Consider the following 17,470-nt stretch of genomic DNA (forward strand, 5'->3'; position numbering starts at 1 on the left):
TTGGAGACATTGAATTATTACATACGTTATGTGAATTAGATGAGAATACGGTGGCTGAACAGGATCCAATTTTGAATCTATCTCAAATGGGTATTGAAGTTGACAGGAGGTGCCCAAGTAATTTCAGATCTAAATCAACTTTTTCTCCACAAGTAAACTGTGATGCAATTAATGTTTTTGAGAGAGGTGTAATTGGCTGTTTAAAAACTTTAAGGTATATTAAGAGATCTAAGCATAATAATTTATCAAGGAAACATTGCAAAGCGATAGAGTCCTTACAAAATGATGAAAACATTGTAATTAAAAAATCTGATAAAGGTGGGAATGTTGTGATCCTATCCAGGGATGATTATATAAAGGAAGGTTTAAGACAACTGCAAGATAAAGAGAATTATTTAGTGGTTGATAAAAATGAAATGTTAACAGCTAAGAGGAAGGTTTTTGAGAAACTAGATGAGTGGAAAGAATCAGGATTGATTGAATGGGAGGAATATGAATTTTTAAAAGTAGAATTTCCTATAACAGCAGCTATTTATTTTTTACCTAAATTGCACAAAAATGCAAAAAAATCCACAGGGGAGGCCGATTGTGTCTTCCATTGGTAGTTTGTTGGAAAGCGTTTCTAAATATGTAGACTATTTTTTGCGTCCCTTTGTGGAGGCTTTACCCTCCTATATTAAGGATACGTGAGGTTTCCTTTGTATAATTATTGGAATTGGATGGGAAAAGGATTTCCTTCTACTAAGTTTAGATGTGAACAGTTTATATACGTGTATCCCATATGAAAAAGGAATTGAGGCTGTCAGACATTTTTTGAGGGCAAGGTCACTATCTTACCTTTTACATACAGAAATGTTATTAGATATGGTGCAGATGTGCTTGACTTATAATTTTTTCACTTTAAATAATACCTTATACCGTTAGGTCCAGGGGACTGCTATGGGAACCTGCTTTGCCCCCAGTTATGCAGGTTTATACCTTGGCTGGTGGGAAGAGCAGGTTGTCTGGAACATCTTAGGTTTTGAAAACCAAGCAGTCCTGTGGGTGAGGTACATTGACAACATTTTCTGTATTTGGAAAGGTAGAAAAGAATCAGCTTTGAACTTTGTAGAGGAATTGAACAGCAACAATTGAATCTTAGGTTTAGCTGTACAATTGATTCAACAGAATTGGAATTCCTGGATGTACGAGTTAAGGCGGTTAATGATAAATTGGAATGTGAACTCTACAAGAAAAATACTGCAGGGAACAGTTTATTACATGCTGAGAGTAGTCACCCAAAAAACATGATTTATAGTATCCCCTATGGGGAACTATTAAGGGTTAGAAGAAATTGCAGTTTGGATGCTGCATTTGACAATGAGGTTAAAGTAATGACCAAAAGATTTATCGAAAGAGGTTACTCACAGGCTGTAATAAATAAAGCCGTAACAAGGGTTAAACAGACCAAAAGAGAGGATCTTTTGGTTGATAAGGTGGAAGTCATTAATAAGAAGGAAAATACAAAGATAAGATTCATCACTTCATACCATGATAAAGTAAAAGAGATTAAGAAAGCATTTGTAAAATTTTAGCCAGCTCTTAGGACTGATGAAAACATAGGTAAATTACTGGATGATTATCCGGCTTTCACATTTAGAAGAAGTAGGTCTTTAAAAGACATGCTAAGCCACAGTTTAATATCTAACAAAGAGAAAACACAACCCATTCAAGGTTTCTACACATGTGGTAAATGTAAAGCATGTAAATATAGTTCCAATTGCAAAGAGGTATTATTTCTTGGGACTAAGAAACCGTTCAAAATAGGAAAGCATGTTTCTTGTACATCAGACCATTGTGTTTATGCTCTAAAGTGTCCCTGTAATACATTTTATATTGGTAGCACCATACATATAGCTAAGAAGCGCATTATGGAGCACATAAGAGTAATATGAAAAGAGGATAAATCCTATCCTGTGGCCAGACACTTTAAGGAATTTCATAATAAAAATGAAAGTAAATTACAATTTATGGTCCTAGATAGGGTCATATTGAAAATAAGAGGTGGCAATAGGACGTTGGATTTAAGAAAATTGGAATCAAGGCTAATTATTAGTTGTAATACAATGGAACCTACAGGTTTGAACAAGGATGAAGAATTATCAGTGCATTTATATTGACTGATCGTGTAACTTGGAAGTGTTTTAGAATTTAATAGGTTTGAATTTTAGTAGTCATGATTATCACTATATTCCATGTGGAAGTTTTATTGTTTAATAACTTTAACTTCTTTTCTCTTTAGAATTGGCAGGAAGTATGTAAAGGTCCACTGGGACTATTTATAGTACATCGACAGAAATATGATGACTAATTCTATCTGAAGATGTATGGTAAAATAAATAAGAAGCAAAAGAGCTATTATATCTCCAGGGTACTGCTGGATTACCCACAGATATATGGAACCAAATAAGATGAGTATTTGTCTATGAAAAATGAGTATCTGTATAAAGAATTTTTGGTTTATATTACTGATAAATAATTAAGAATCAAATTAATTAATTAACATTTATTAGACATGTAGATATTCGTAATTGAAAGTATATTTGATAAGTTTAATGTATGGTGCAAAAATAAGTAGATAACATGTAAGAATTGTAGGTTTAAGCAAACTATATTAATTCTAGTTATATTGAATAGTGCAAGATTTCTGTTTTAAGATGGCTGCCGTTGTTTTGACATCACATGAAGTCCACTTTTTATGTTTATTATGTTAGTTATAAGGGGAAAGGTGTAAAGAGTGTGTTTTTTTTAATATCTCTGTGATCAAGGGAGCAGAGTCTCCCGAAACGCGTTGGAGGATATATGTTTTTGTCTTTTGCTTTCATGCTTGAATAAATAATATTGGGATTGTAGCAAGAGTGGCTGCGACATTTCCTTCTTTCAAGAAGTATTTTGGATGATATATATATATATATATATATATATATATATATATATATATATATATATATATATATATGTATGTATACATATACACACATACATATATATATATAGATATACACACATACATACATATATATATATATATATATATATATATATATATATTTATATATATATATACATGGAGAGAGAGAGAGAGCGAGAGAGCAAGAGAGAGATAGAAAGACAGGGAGAGGGGTGGGGGAGAGAAAGACAGAGATGCATTTTTCTCAAAATTGCTTTAAGAGAAAAGAGTTAAGGCAGACTTTAGGGAAGAATAGTTTTGGGCCCTGCATATGTGGAGAGGGGGAAATCAGGCTATAGCCCCAGATTCCTAAACTAGCTTTTGGTTCTTCCTGAGCTGTGTCCTCTTCTTCCTTTCCTCTCTTAAATATTATTCCATTTAGAGTAAAGGGATGCACAGAAGGCTCTGGCATTTTATGTAGGGTCCAGCTTTTATTTGGTTAAAATTGTAAAGTGCGTTAAAAATGGAACACAGGGTGTTGTTCACCCTTTAACCCCTACAGTGCGGGCGTTGGCCACTGGCCGATGCCCACACTACCTCCCTGGTACGGGTCACAACCAGTGGCCGACACCAGGGAGGGTCCCAAGGAATTTATATTTTCTAAAAATACTCCAGGAGACATGGAAGATCTTCTGTTTCTCCCCCTGAAACCCCACCTGCCCCTTTGTGACGTCAGTCACTGTTTTGTTTTCATCCATTCTTTTCTTCTTCTCTTGTGGCTGCTTCGTGCTCCATTGGGGAAACAGCCCCAAATGGCTTGTTTGAAAGGGGAAACGCTCCCCTTTCAAACGAGGCATTCCTGAACCAGTTTCCTGGCCAGGAAACCCCACTAGACACCAGGGATTTCACTTGGGGGGGGAGGGTTGGCCAAATTCAAATTGCAAAACCGTTATCCTATTCCCTTCATTTCCTCGTGGTTCTTTCAATACATTTCCTTTGTGGTTCTTTCATTTAATTTCCTGATGTGTTTCGGCTTTAGACGAAAGCCTTACTCATAGGTGCAAAAATATACCAGTTTGATAATGACCACGTGGTGGAACTAATTACCCATATATACTGTGGTCTTAAAGTCACAGGATCTTATTTGCAGTCTTATATCACAAACCCATTTAAAGTGCACTTCATTTACTTTACTTGTATAGTGTCATTTTCTTATTTCCTTTTTTCTTCTTTTTTTTTTTTTATAATCACATTTTTATTGTTTTGAAAAGGTACAAATAAGGAAAACAAATAACTAGCAAAACTTGATCTCTTTCACACCTGTTGGACAATATATTCTGGTCTGACATTTCAATGTTTTAAACATCTGTAAGAAGTCACTTCGTCACAGTTTGCCAGGGTAGAAACAAGGTAAGAATAACAAGGGTATACATTTGTTCTAAGCCCCTTATTTTAGCTTAGGAGTCCCACCCATTTCCCCCATATTCTTTCATACTTGTGAGGGCATCCCCTTGATTCATATACCACTTTTTCTTGGGCTGCACACCAGTCAACCCCCTTCCTCCATTTCTGAAGGGAAGGACCTTTGATGCTCATCCAAGCGGCTGCTATATCTCTCTTTGCTACCGCAGTCACCGTTCCAACCAATGTTTTATCTGTTCTAGATCCCTCCATATCACTAATCATCCCCAATAGTATCGTTTTAGGAGTCAGTACCTGTGGTGATCCCAAGGCTTTATTCAGCTCCTGGTTTATCCCCTTCCAGAACCTCTGAATCATTGGGCAGGACCATATCATATGATAGAAGTCAGCTTTGTCCTCTTTGCATCTTGGGCACCGACTAGAGCCAAGGGCACCCATTTTGTACAATCTGTTTGGAGTCAGATATGCTTTGTGAAGGAAGAAGAATTGAGTCACCCTTAACCTCGTCGACACTACCAGCGTTCGGGGGGCCATCAGTGCCTCCACCCAGTCTTCCTCTTCAAGTGGACCCACCCATTTCTCCCACCCTTTCCTGAGATGATCTAAATCCCCTGGAGCGTTTGTGATCAGCATTCTATAGATTTGAGAGACCCCCTTCTTCCCCAGGTTGCCCATTAGTGTTTTGGCTTCAACCGGGTTGAACTCTGGTATATGGGATAGTTCTTTCAAGTGCCTAGTGAGGGCATGTCGGAGCTGGAGATATTTAAAGAATTGTTTCGGGGATAGTTGGAATTCTTGCTGCATTTCATCAAAGGACTTCATCAAGCTTCCTTTACATACGTCCCCAACCAGGCATATTCCCAGTGTGTCCCAATTCCTGAACCCCTCCAACTCGGCCGTCTCTCTCAGCCATCTGCCATGCCACAGCGGTGTTTGCTGAGTGACCACTTTGCTCCAGCCAGTATGCCTTAGAGCCGCTCTCCATGCCAAAAATACCGCTCTGGTGATGGGCTCTAGATTCATGGGGATTGGGGTCCCATATAACACATCTAGGATATGGGGATATCCTAGGGCGTCTAATTCTACCTCATATGCTGGATCTGACCAGCCTCCGTTGAACCAGTCATGCACCACCAGGAGCTGTGTTGCCAGGTAGTACAGGTAGGGGTCAACCATGCCCAACCCCCCGTCATGTATGTCTCTTCGGCAGTTCCGGGTTGCTACTTTATGTCTCGTTCCCCCCCACGTGACGGGGGTGGTGATTCCGTCCAGTTTTTTAAACCACGACTGTGGAATGCTAAATGGTAAGTTCTGGACCACATTAAAGAGGCGAGGTAGGATCATCATCTTGTACAGGGCAATACGGCCCAGAATATTCAGAGGTAGAGAATGCCAATGCCTAAGGTCTTCCCGTATACGAGACATCAGTGGGTTTAAATTCAGGGACTAGGACAACTCAGGGAGCAGTGCGACCCATTTCCCCAAGTATTTAAAACTTAACCGACGCAGTGGAACCGCCTCCTGCCAGTCAAAGCAGTCTCTCGACTGCGTCAAGGGGACCAGCACCGATTTGGACGGGTTCATTTTGAGCCCCGAGGTTTCTTCGAAGTGTCGCAGTAACTGGAAGCTTCGGGGTCCGGTCACTCCCGGGTCCGCCATGTATAGCAGGACATCGTCCGCGTATAAGGCCACTCGGTCTTCATAAGAGGGGCCCCATCTCCATCCCTGGAAAATCGGATCATCTCTCAACATTCCCGCCAAAGGCTCAATGGCCAGAGCAAAGAGGAGAGGGGAGAGGGGTCAGCCCTGTCTCGTTCCCCGCTGTATCGGAAAGGCCGAGGACAAGACTCCATTGACCCGCACCCGCGCCATGGGTCTGGTATACAGGGCCTGGACCAGTCTACGAAACCGTGGCCCAAAGCCGGCCCGCCGGAGTACCGCGAAAAGGAATTCCCAGTTCACTGAGTCAAATGCCTTTTCAAAATCGATGAATAGGAGAGCTAGTTGCTGGGGTAAGCGGTGTCGCCCTGCAAGAGCCACTTGTAGCCTTCGTATACAGTGGCGCGTGCTACGTCCGGTCATGAAGCCGCATTGATCTGGGTGCACCAGTAAGGGCATCACCCTTTTGAGGCGGGAGGTCAACATTGTGGCATAGATCTTTATTTCACTATTAATCAGAGATATGGGTCTGTAGTCTGCGCAGGAGAGGGAGGGGGGTTCGGTCTTAGGCAATACAACAATGGTGGCAATGTCTAGACCGTCCGGGAAGAAGCCCTTTTGGTCCACCTCAGTATAGAGATTCATTAGATGGGGGACCAGCTCCTCTTTGAATCTTTTATAGTACTCTGGGGGAAACCCATCAGGCCCTGGAGTTTTCCCCACCCCCATTGCCGCTATGGCCTCGTTAATTTCCGCTTCCGTGAACTGTTCCTCCAGAGCCCGTATGTCTACCGTAGGCAGAACCGGGAGTGACGAGTCTGTCAGGGACCCTTCTGGGGAGTCCCTAACCTCTGTACTTGTGGCTCGGTATAGGTTCTTATAATATTGGGCGAATGTTTCGGCCACCTCCTGGAGCTCCACCACTCGTTCCCCCCGTTCATTGTCTACCTCAGGGACGATTCGGGGAGCTTGTTGTTGGGAAACCAACCAATACAGTAGTTTCCCTGTTTTATTACCCCAACCGTATACTCGAGCCGTGGAGGCGCGCCACATGTGTTTTGCCGTTTCTAGGGATAGACTGCGTATTTCTTCCTGAATCAACAAGAATTTTCTGGTTATTTGTTCGTCTGAGTGAGATTCCTGTTCTCTCTCAAGAAGAGTGGCACGAGCCTCCAGTTGTGTGATTCTGGAGTTTCGGGCATGTTCTCGAGCACGGATCAGGCCCTTGGCTATCCCTCTCATTACTACCTTACTTGCAGCCCATAGGATTCCTGGTGATCTCACTGAGCCCTCATTAGTGTTGAAGTAGTCGCGCAACGACACCCTTAAACTATCTACCACTTCTTCATCTTGCAAATGCCATGCATTTAATCTCCATATGGGGCGGATCAGCGGGTCAGCCAGGCCCATCCTAAGCCGAACCGGCGCGTGGTCCGAGATCCCACGCGGTAGGATCTCGATGTGGGTGAGGTGCCCACAATCCCTGACTGACACAAATACCAAGTCTATTCTGGACTCTGTGCCGTGGGCTGCCGACCTATGCGTGAATTGTTTGCTTCTCGGGTGCCACGCCCTCCATACATCGCAGAGCCGTGTTGATGCCCTCCACCCTTCCAGACTAGCGGACAATGCCTGTCTATGCGCCGAAGGTCCCCCGCTTGTATCTAGATCTGGGTTTGGGACTGCATTGAAATCGCCCCCTATTACCGTTTTCCCGGGGGGTAGTTCTGCTAATAACCTTGTCAAATCATCTAGAGTTTTACGTATCAAGTTTGGGGGGGCATAAGCGCTCACAATATTCATTATCTGGCCTTCTATCAAGCCTGAGATTGCCACGTACCTCCCTAGCGGGTCTCTCCATTCTTGTCTCACCACCAGGGGTAGGGAGTGATGTAGCAGTACAGCAACCCCCCTTGAGCCTCTTGTAAACCCTGCATGGAATACCCTGTCAAATCCCTTGCGGGCTAAGAAGGGGCAGTGATTCCCCAAGAGGTGTGTTTCCTGCATCAGAAGTATATTAGGATTGTGTCTATGAATGTAAGTGAGTACTGCTGATCTCTTAATCTTGTCAAGGAGCCCGTTGACGTTCCACGATATTATGTGAGTCATCCCCCTTCCTTCCCTCTCCTCCATCCCTGTCCCGACGCCCGCAGTTTCTCCCCTGGATCCTTCCTAGTGTGTCTGTGTTTGAATGTCCTATTACTATTGTTCCCTGCCGGTATTGGAGACCCTAGACCTACATTAACTATTCTGAACAATAACAACAGCCTGTTGGCTGGATAGAACCAAACATGTCCCCCAACTCCCATCCCACCCCATACTTCCCCCCAGAAGCATCTGTCGCCCAATACCAACAGCCCGTTCCCAAACATAACGAGCTGCTAACTGCTAGTGTCTGAGCTATGGTGGACCCCTCCATTTTTGCGGATTAAGAAGTGCTTAAGTTTTGTAATGCTTGACTCCAAGCTCGATGACCATCTCCTTGGTCTCTGGCCTTTCAGGTCTATCTTTCCTCTCTCTCCGGAGGAGGACTCAGATCACTGGACTCTGTGAGAGATCCGATTCGTCTACTGTTCCGGGGAGCTGTTCTCCAGGATCCGGGGGGGTCTGGTTAATTTCTTTGTCTCTCGGTCTCACTTCTACCCCCTGCTTTTGGGTTGATTCCTCAGCGGATCCTCGAGGGGAACCCGAGATCATCTCCCCCCCTCCCTGCCCCTCCTGGAACGAGTTCTTTGGCGAGACTTCCGGGGCTATCGCTGCCGGATGCTCCTTTGCGGACCCGAGAGTGCCAGCCATTGTTCTACCTCATTGGGACCCATCGGGACCTCTTCGGTCAGCCACCTCCAGGCCTGATCTGGGGATTCAAAGAAGTGGGTCTTGTTGCCGAGAACCACCCTTAGCTTAGCCGGGAAGAGAAGACGGTACAGCACTTCCATCGCCCTTAGTTTTTGTTTTATTTCTATAAACGAACGGCGTTGCATTTGAACGTCTTTGGTATAATCTGGAAACACCATAACTTTGGATCCATCACAATGCAGTTCTCCTTTTGTTCTTGCCGCCTGGAGTATCGCATCTCTGTCTCTGAAGTTGAAGAGTCTAAGGATCACTGGCCTCGGTGGAGAGCCTGGTGGGGGTTTGGCTTGTAGGGCCCGATGGGCACGTTCGATCGCAAACCAGGGTGTCAGAAGGTCCCGGGGCAGCCAGGACCGGAACCAGTCCTCCAGGAATATGGCCAGAGAGGACGCGTCGGTGTTTTCGGGCAGTCCCACGATTCTGAGGTTGTTGCGGCGGGATCTATATTCAGCATCCTCTGCTCTTCGATATAGTTCCGCTGTCCGGGTTGTTAGAGTTTATACTTGTGCTTTGAGGGTCGCCAGCTCGTCCTCCACCGTAGAGATCCTGGACTCTGTTTCTGCAATCCTCGCTGTAACATTGCAAAGGTCTTGGCGCACCAGGGCCTAGTCCACCCTCACTTCCCCAATTTTGCCCTCCACCGCCTCTTGGGTGGAATGTATTGCTTGAAGAATAGCTGCCAGATCACTGTTCTCGGTTTGTTTCCCGTCACCATTTCCGGTCTTTCGGTCCTCTTTCGAGGCTCCGTTGGGCCCCATGGCGAATTGGTCAATGCGTGTTTGCGCTGCGGCGGGGCGGGTTTGCCTATCTTTGCCCATTTAACTACCTTGTTGGGCCTGCTTGCGGGATATTTCCTTGCCGCTTATTCCTCGGTTTCTACCGGGGTGCCCATTTCTGCCCTTGTGCTCACTTCTGCTGGTGTGTCCTAATTCATCTTTCCGTCACATGGGCCTCAGTCTTTCTTTATGTCAGCCTTACCGAAAGGCTCTATTCATTGCCTTGTCCACCTCTCAGTTCTTTATTTCCTTGTGACTGAGGATTGTTAGTCACGAAGGGAGGGGGCTGGGGGGAGGAAACGATAATTCACTCTCCCTTTGCCCCTAGGCCCCAGCGTCCTCCCCAGTATATCTCGAAACAAGGGGGGGGAGGCGAGGGGGCCCGGCTCGCAGCCGCTCACCGTCACGAAGGGGACGAGGAGGAAGCGATGAGAAGGTCCCCGTTATCCGCCCTCGTCCTTCAGGGCGCTCTCAGCATTCCCGGGAACTCCAGGCCTGTCTCAGTCCCTCTGGTTCAGTGCCACTTCCCGCCGTCCACGGGGGAGCGGGCCTTCCCTAGCCGAGGCTTCTTGGCTCCACTGCCTCTGTCTTCTACGCACCTGTCAGTTGGGCGCGAGGCATCAGAAGCCGAGGGTCTCCTTTCTCTCCCCCAGCCTGCCCAGCATCGTCGGACCAGTGCGCCGTCTTTGGCTTTTCCCCCTCAGGCCGATCACCTCCGACTGCCGCCGCTTCACCGGCGGCGGTTATGCGTTCTGAGCGCCCGCCATTTTGCTTGCGGGACGCTCCGTCCGATCTCCGCTCTTCCCGGGTCCTCAAACACCGGACCACGACTCCTCTGCTCCGGAGGTTGCCCCGATCCTCCTCTGTCTCATCCCTCCTCCGGGTAGGGCCAATTCGTGCACTTTTCCTGAGCGGATGATGGAGGGGTCCGGAGCACCTTTAAGGTGCAGCCGCCATCTTGACGCTCAAGCCACGCCCCTTCCTTTTTTCTTCTTGTCACAAAAAGTTCTGCATATTGGTGCAAACTGGAATATTTTTGCACCTATGAGTAAGGCTTTTGTCTAAAGCCGAAACACGCCAGGAAATTAAATGAAAGAACCACAAAGGAAATTAATTGAAAGAATCACGAGGAAATGAAGGGAAAAGGATAACGGTTTTGCAATTTGAATTTGATGAATAAAATGCCTCTACTGCTGCAAACAACAGGTGTACGGCATTTCTTTTTGTAAGGAGAAGTTGGGATGGATATTTAGCGAGGGTGCTCCATCCCCGCAACAAAGTTAAAAGCAAATACGGTAATAAGCATTTATGTTCCATATTTGATTATATTGTTAAAGTATTTATCTGTGGAGTAACATGTTTAAAGATGGCTACCATTAGTACGTAAGGATTGCAGTCCATCTTTTATGTTTATGTTTAAAGTTAAAATGGAAATTGAAGGAGGGTTTATTGTATTTCCGTGAACAAGGGAGCGAGGTCTCCCCAAAGGCGTCGGACGGATTGTGTAATTTAATGCATTTTTTTGTTTTTGCCTGATTAATTTTGTGGATCGCATAAGCAAGTGACTGCGGCGTTTCCTTTTGGTAAAGGAACAATTTGGTATGTGGATTTAAGTGTTCGCGACCCCACCGCATTCTGTCGTGTGGGGCGCAGACTAAAACGCGATTTTGATTTTTTTTTATATATATATATATATATATATATATATATATATATTCGCCACCAGTTGTCTTGCAGTTGCAATTTGCGTCTTCAAAGCAACGCACGTACTTCAACTAACACGTTTCATTTAGGCAGCAATGAAAATGTCAAGTAAGTCTCGTGAATATGTTTCCTACTACAAAAGGATCAGACTTTAATCTAGTGGCAGTTTTGATGTCATAAAGTAGCGCAGAAGGTTTATTTGCCTACTGCAAAGATCAAATCTGTATTTTATGTAAAAAGCTGAGTACATTAATAAATTCAGCCAATACCTGACATACAATACAAATTAAATTTATGTGCGGCGGGCTATGGAGAGATGAAGGACACTTTTGCTGGGAGGTAGTGAGGGAATCCAAGGAGGAGGTCATGGGAGTAGGAGCACCAATAATGATTGTTGGACTGGGCGCTAGAGGTGCTAAAGACTGTGATGATTGGTATGTGACAAGGTGTTTTTTGAGTGTCTTGAAAGAACCTGCTGCTTGAGGGTAAAAGCGAAGGTAAGGTGACCTCTACTGTTGCACATATCACACACACACACCCACCAGCAATTTTCTGACTGTCTACGTAGGCTAGTGTTTTAGAGCATCAGTGTAGCCAGTAGCAGAGATGTCATCTCGTTAAATTACTGCTGCTCAAGCCCTCACTCGGGTTATAGAGGACAGCTCTGATGTAGGATCAGAGACTGAGACAGCAGATAATGAGACAGCATCTGAGAGATAGAACAGTGGCGCAGAGTCTGGGTGTGATTTTTCAGTCGGAGGAGTTCCATTCCATAACTCCTCTTCCAATGATTATGAGGGAGGTGATGAGGACAGTCCTCCTGTCCCTTCGCAAGCACAGACTGTGCAACGGGACAATAGCGGGTTAGCCCAACCCAGAGAGCAGGTGCATGTGGCGGCAAGCACAGAGACAGAGTGCTCTCTTGGGAGCTCCCCAATTTAGTTCAAACTCAAATTCCACCACCCAAATCGTATTGTGGATACATCAAAATTATCTCTCACAAAACAAACTGGTTTTGCAAGGCAGGCACCTGTGTTTTTGGTCCTGGGCTCGGTGGCCATATAGGGAAACATACTAAACTCAGACATTTCTGGAAACTAGACATCGGGGGGAGTCCACAGAGGTGTGACTTGTGTGGATTCCCCAAAGTTTTCTTACCCAGAATAACCTGCAAAGCTGAAATGTTGAATACCAACCCCATTTTTTCTTGCATTTCTGTTACACAAACTACAGGAATATGCTGGGATCCACAAAATTCCTACCACCCAGTGTTTCCCCACCTGTCCTGATAAAAACACTACCCCACTTTAGTACCTGTATCTAGTGCCTGCGTGAGGAATGGATCACCCCAGGGTCAACAGTTGCCCTCATTTAAGGACCAACATTAACTGTTGTGTGATCTATTACTGTTACGGGCACTAGGCCTACCCACACGAGTGAGGTACCATTTTTATTGGGAGACTTGGGGGAATGCTGAGTAGAAGGAAATTTGTGGCTCCTCTAAGATTTCAGAACTTTCTTTCACCGAAATGTGAGGAAAAAGTATTTTTCTTTCAAATATTGAGGTTTGCAAAGGATTCTGGGTAACCAAACCTGGTGAGAGCCCTACAAGTCACCCCATCTTGGATTCCCCTAGGTGTCTAGTTTTCAAAAATGCATAGGTTTGGTAGGTTTCACTAGATGCCGGCTGAGCTAGAGGCCAAAATCCACAGCTAGGCACTTTCCAAAAAACAGCTCTGTTTTCTTTGGGAAAATGTGATATGTCCATGTTTTTTTTTTGTGGCATTTCCTGTTGCGGGCACTAGGCCTACCCACACAGGTGAGGTACCATTTTTATCTTTGTGGAAGAAAATTTGTTGCTCCCCTCAGATTCCAGAACTTTCTGTCACCGAAATATGAGGAAAAAGTGTTTTTTTGCCAAATATTGAGGTTTGCAAAGGATTCTGGGTAACCGAACCTGGTGAGAGCCCCGTAAGTCACCCCATCTTGGATTCCCCTAGGTGTCTAGTTTTCAAAAATGCACAGGTTTGGTAGGTTTCCTTAGGTGCCAGCTGAGCTAGAGGCCAAAATCCACAGCTAGGCACTTTCCAAAAATCAAGTTAGTTTTCAACGTAAACATGTAATGTGTCCATGTTGCATTTCCTGTCGTGGGCATTAGGCCTACGCATGCAAGTGAGGTACCATTTTTATCAGGAGACTTGGGGGAACACAGAATAGCATAACAAGTGTTATTGCCCCTTGTCTTTCTCTACATGTTTTCCTTCCAAATGTAAGCCAGTGTGTAAAAAAAGGCATATATTTGAGAAATGCCCTGTAATTCGCATGTTAATATGGGCTCCCTGGAATTCAGAGATGTGCAAATAACCACTGCTTCTCAACACCTTATCTTGTGCCCATTTTGGAAATACAATGGTTTTCTTGATACCTATTTTTCACTCTTTATATTTCAGCAAATTAATTGCTGTATACCCGGTATAGAATGAAAACCTATTGCAAGGTGAAGCTCATATATTGGCTCTGGGTACCTAGGGATCTTGATGAACCTACAAGCCCTATATATATCCTCACAACCAGAAGAGTCCAGCAGACGTAACGGTATATTGTTTTGAAAAATCTGACATCGCAGAAAAAAGTTACAGAGTAAAACATGGAGACAAATGGCTGTTTTTTTCAGCTTTATTTCAATCTTTTTTTATTTCAGCTGTTATTTTCTGTAGGAAAACCTTGTAGAATCTACACAAATGACCCCTTTCTAAATTCAGAATTTAGTCTCCTTTTTAGAAATGTTTAGTTTTCCAGGATCCAGCATTGGTTTCACACCTATTCCTGTCACTAACTGGAAGGAGGCTGAAAGCACAAAAAATAGTAAAAATGGGGTATGTCCCAGTAAAATGCCAAAATTGTGTTGAAAAATGTAGTTTTCTGATTCAAGTCTGCCTGCTCCTGAAAGCTGGGAAGATGGTGATTTTAGCACCCCAAACCCTTTGTTGATGCCACAAGCGTTCTTTGGCAGCCCTTTTTTCCAATTTAAAAAAAAAAATGAAAATGTTGCTGTATTTTGGCTAATTTCTTGGTCTCCTCCAGTGGAACCCACAAACTCTGGGTGCCTTTAGAATCCCTAGGATGTTGGAAAAGAAGGAGACAAATTTGGCATGGATAGCTTATGTGGACAAAATGTTATGAAGGCCTAAGTGCAAACTACCCCACATAGCCAAAAAAGGGCTCAGCACTGGGGAGGGTGGAGGCCCAGTAGCTAAGGGGTTAAGTACTTACCAGATATTTCTTTACTTTTGAGGTCCAATGGAGAAGATGACTTCTTCTATCTCCACCCAACTGTCTTCATCCCTAACTGGCCACCTCAAATGAAAGCCAAGACAATAAGTTATTAAGCACTACGCTTCCCCTGAACTTAATTTCAAGTTACTACCTCAGAACCTGTACCATCTTGCAGTGAAACCACTCTTTTGCACTAATAAAACCATCCCCTCCGTGCCACCACAAATTACTGACTGCCGGTGTATGTTTTCATCCATGCAACACTCAGCAAATCATTGTCACCTCTTATCTTTCTCTTACACAACCTCTTATACTCTACTGTTGTGGGATTTTCATGAATTCAATCCCTCTTTACATATTTATTAAAGTAATTACACTGAGGATTATGATACATTTGTGTCAGGATCATTACTTAGAAAATTAATTGAATAACAAAATGAAAATAAAAAGAAATATAAAAAAGTTGAGTGAGAGCCTGGGTAAATATACAGCATAGATTATATGCAAAGAGAGGTATCCTTTCCCTACAACTCCTAATGAAGAATGACCAAGGGGTGGACAAAGCAGTGGGAAGAGTCTTCTGGATGGGAAGAGGATGTTAGAGTCTCTGAGGTATGTCCTACCTGTTATAACAATTAACAAAAACAAAAACAAATCATTTCGAGCAAAATAAAAAACTACTTGAACCATCTGCAGACTACCTACTCAAGGAACTATTTTCAAACCAATTTTGCTGCTGATGGAGCAGATATGCTAATTCAAGACATTTCTGATGATTAATGTGTGTTTATTAATGAGTAAAATGTGTAGAGAAATTAACATTAGAAAATAACGTGTGTAATAGAAAATGTGCCCACGGGGAGTGGTCCCCATGTGTATTAACAGATGCTAAATAATGAGAAGAGTTTATATAAAACGTATTAATATATCATAAATGGATGTATAACCTATGCTTTGTGTGAATTCATATTCTTAACTTAGCTGGACTAAAGGCCTGGTTTCACTGGGCCTTGCCTGCTTACAATGTGAAGACTCAACAAAGCTTGCGAGGACTGGTAACTGGAGAACAGGACCTTGAACTGTGCAGAGTTCAGATGGCTCTGCTAGAACATTCTGCAATGTACCAGTGGACAGGAGATGATGAAGTCAATTTGATACAATTATGTGTAATGTAGGCTAAATGTACTTTCCCAGGACTTGAACAATAGAGGCACTGACTAAAGACTATACATGCAACAGTTTTGTTACCTGAAGAGCCGGATGATGTTCTCATCACAAGAAGGACCAATCAAATCTATGGAGCCTACGCAGAAAATGAGATTTGGTAAATAAAAAACTATAGCTTAGAGTGATAACTGCCGATGAGACTGACCAATTAACAATTAGTGGGACGGACTGGGAGACCCTAATAAAAAGTCATGACAAGGGGAGCGAAATCAGAACTGCGAGGAGAAAGTCAATGAAGTTGATGACATCAGGAGACGCTGTCCGAAGTGCTGATACTTGGGCTCATACTCTGTGAGCCTGTTATGTAGACCACTGATGACCTGGGGACGAAGACTGACTTGTTGCTGATCCATCCTGGATAGGTAGCTATGAAAATGTGATTGACAAAATAGTGCCTTTTCTTCTAGATGCCAACTGCGCTGTTTCTGAATAGATTTTCTCTCTTAGGTAGATTTTTCCAAATTAATGTTTTATCTAAATTATTTTTGCATGAAGACTCACATGCTGATGCTAATCTTGGTTAGGTAGGCTGACAGGGGAGAAGTTGACGATGACAATTGACTGACAAATTGAATTGCTGAATTACTCCATTAATGTTGATAATCTCTGACTTATGATTTGCATTGTTGCTTATGATTTCTTTGGAAAATAATGTGTTCTCGATAAATTAATAAAGATTGATTAATAGATGCAAAATGAACATTTGATTAGAATTGTAATCAAAAGGGAATAAAAATGATTAACTTTTTCCATGGGTGATGGTTATTTCTGATTAACATGGGTTTTCTTTCAATTCCTTAAGTGTTTGATATTGATTTATTGATGTTGATTATTGGTTCAGTAATCACTGCATAATTAGGATACTCCATGCGATTCAAAAGGTTAATTGACCTACACGCGTCCCCTTGTAAGTTTATTTACTAAGGACCGGGAGCGCTAGCACTGCAGTTCAAGTAGAAAATGTACTCTGGAAGCAGTCCTCTCACTGAGACTTCTTACAATCACCTGCTTTCCTAAATTCTCATTGGAAGTTCTCCTAGCAGCCTGAGCTCTAATTCTAAAACATTGCGTTATTCCTGTTACAACTGGTTTGTAGAATGAGAAAAGAATTCCGCCACATGGCGATTGGTCAACTTGGTGGGAACTCCACTTTTCAAGAGTAATGCCAAGTTGCCAAAATGCTCCATTTCTGCTTGTAGAATTAAAATTCCTCTGAGTGTTAGCGCAGAGACTTCTGTGTCATTTCTTTTTTGTCACGCTTCACTTTTTTTTCTATAGTCACTCTGGTAGCATACCTATTTTTCTTTAACACATTGCTTTCTCCTTCTCTCTCTTTTTCCCTGTGAATCTGCCTGCTTTCAATTCAACAGAGCCTTTTTATGATGTTTGCACTCTCTTCGTCATCCCTTAGTTTTTTCTTGAAAAGTAGTTTAGTTATTCTTTACACTTTGTGGTGTTATCCATTTTCAGCTCCCACCTAGTGATTTCTTCCAACCATGCCTGTAAACCTGCAAATATTTCCCTGATCCATACTCGCTCCCACCTCCTTCTCTTTCTGTGGATCCCAATTTTTCCTCTCCTCCTGTATCACTACCTTCAACTCAATTTTCTTCTTTGTTCCCCT

The sequence above is a fragment of the Pleurodeles waltl genome, chromosome 3_1 (assembly GCF_031143425.1).
Source record: "Pleurodeles waltl isolate 20211129_DDA chromosome 3_1, aPleWal1.hap1.20221129, whole genome shotgun sequence".
In the NCBI taxonomy this organism is placed as follows: Eukaryota; Metazoa; Chordata; class Amphibia; order Caudata; family Salamandridae; genus Pleurodeles; species Pleurodeles waltl.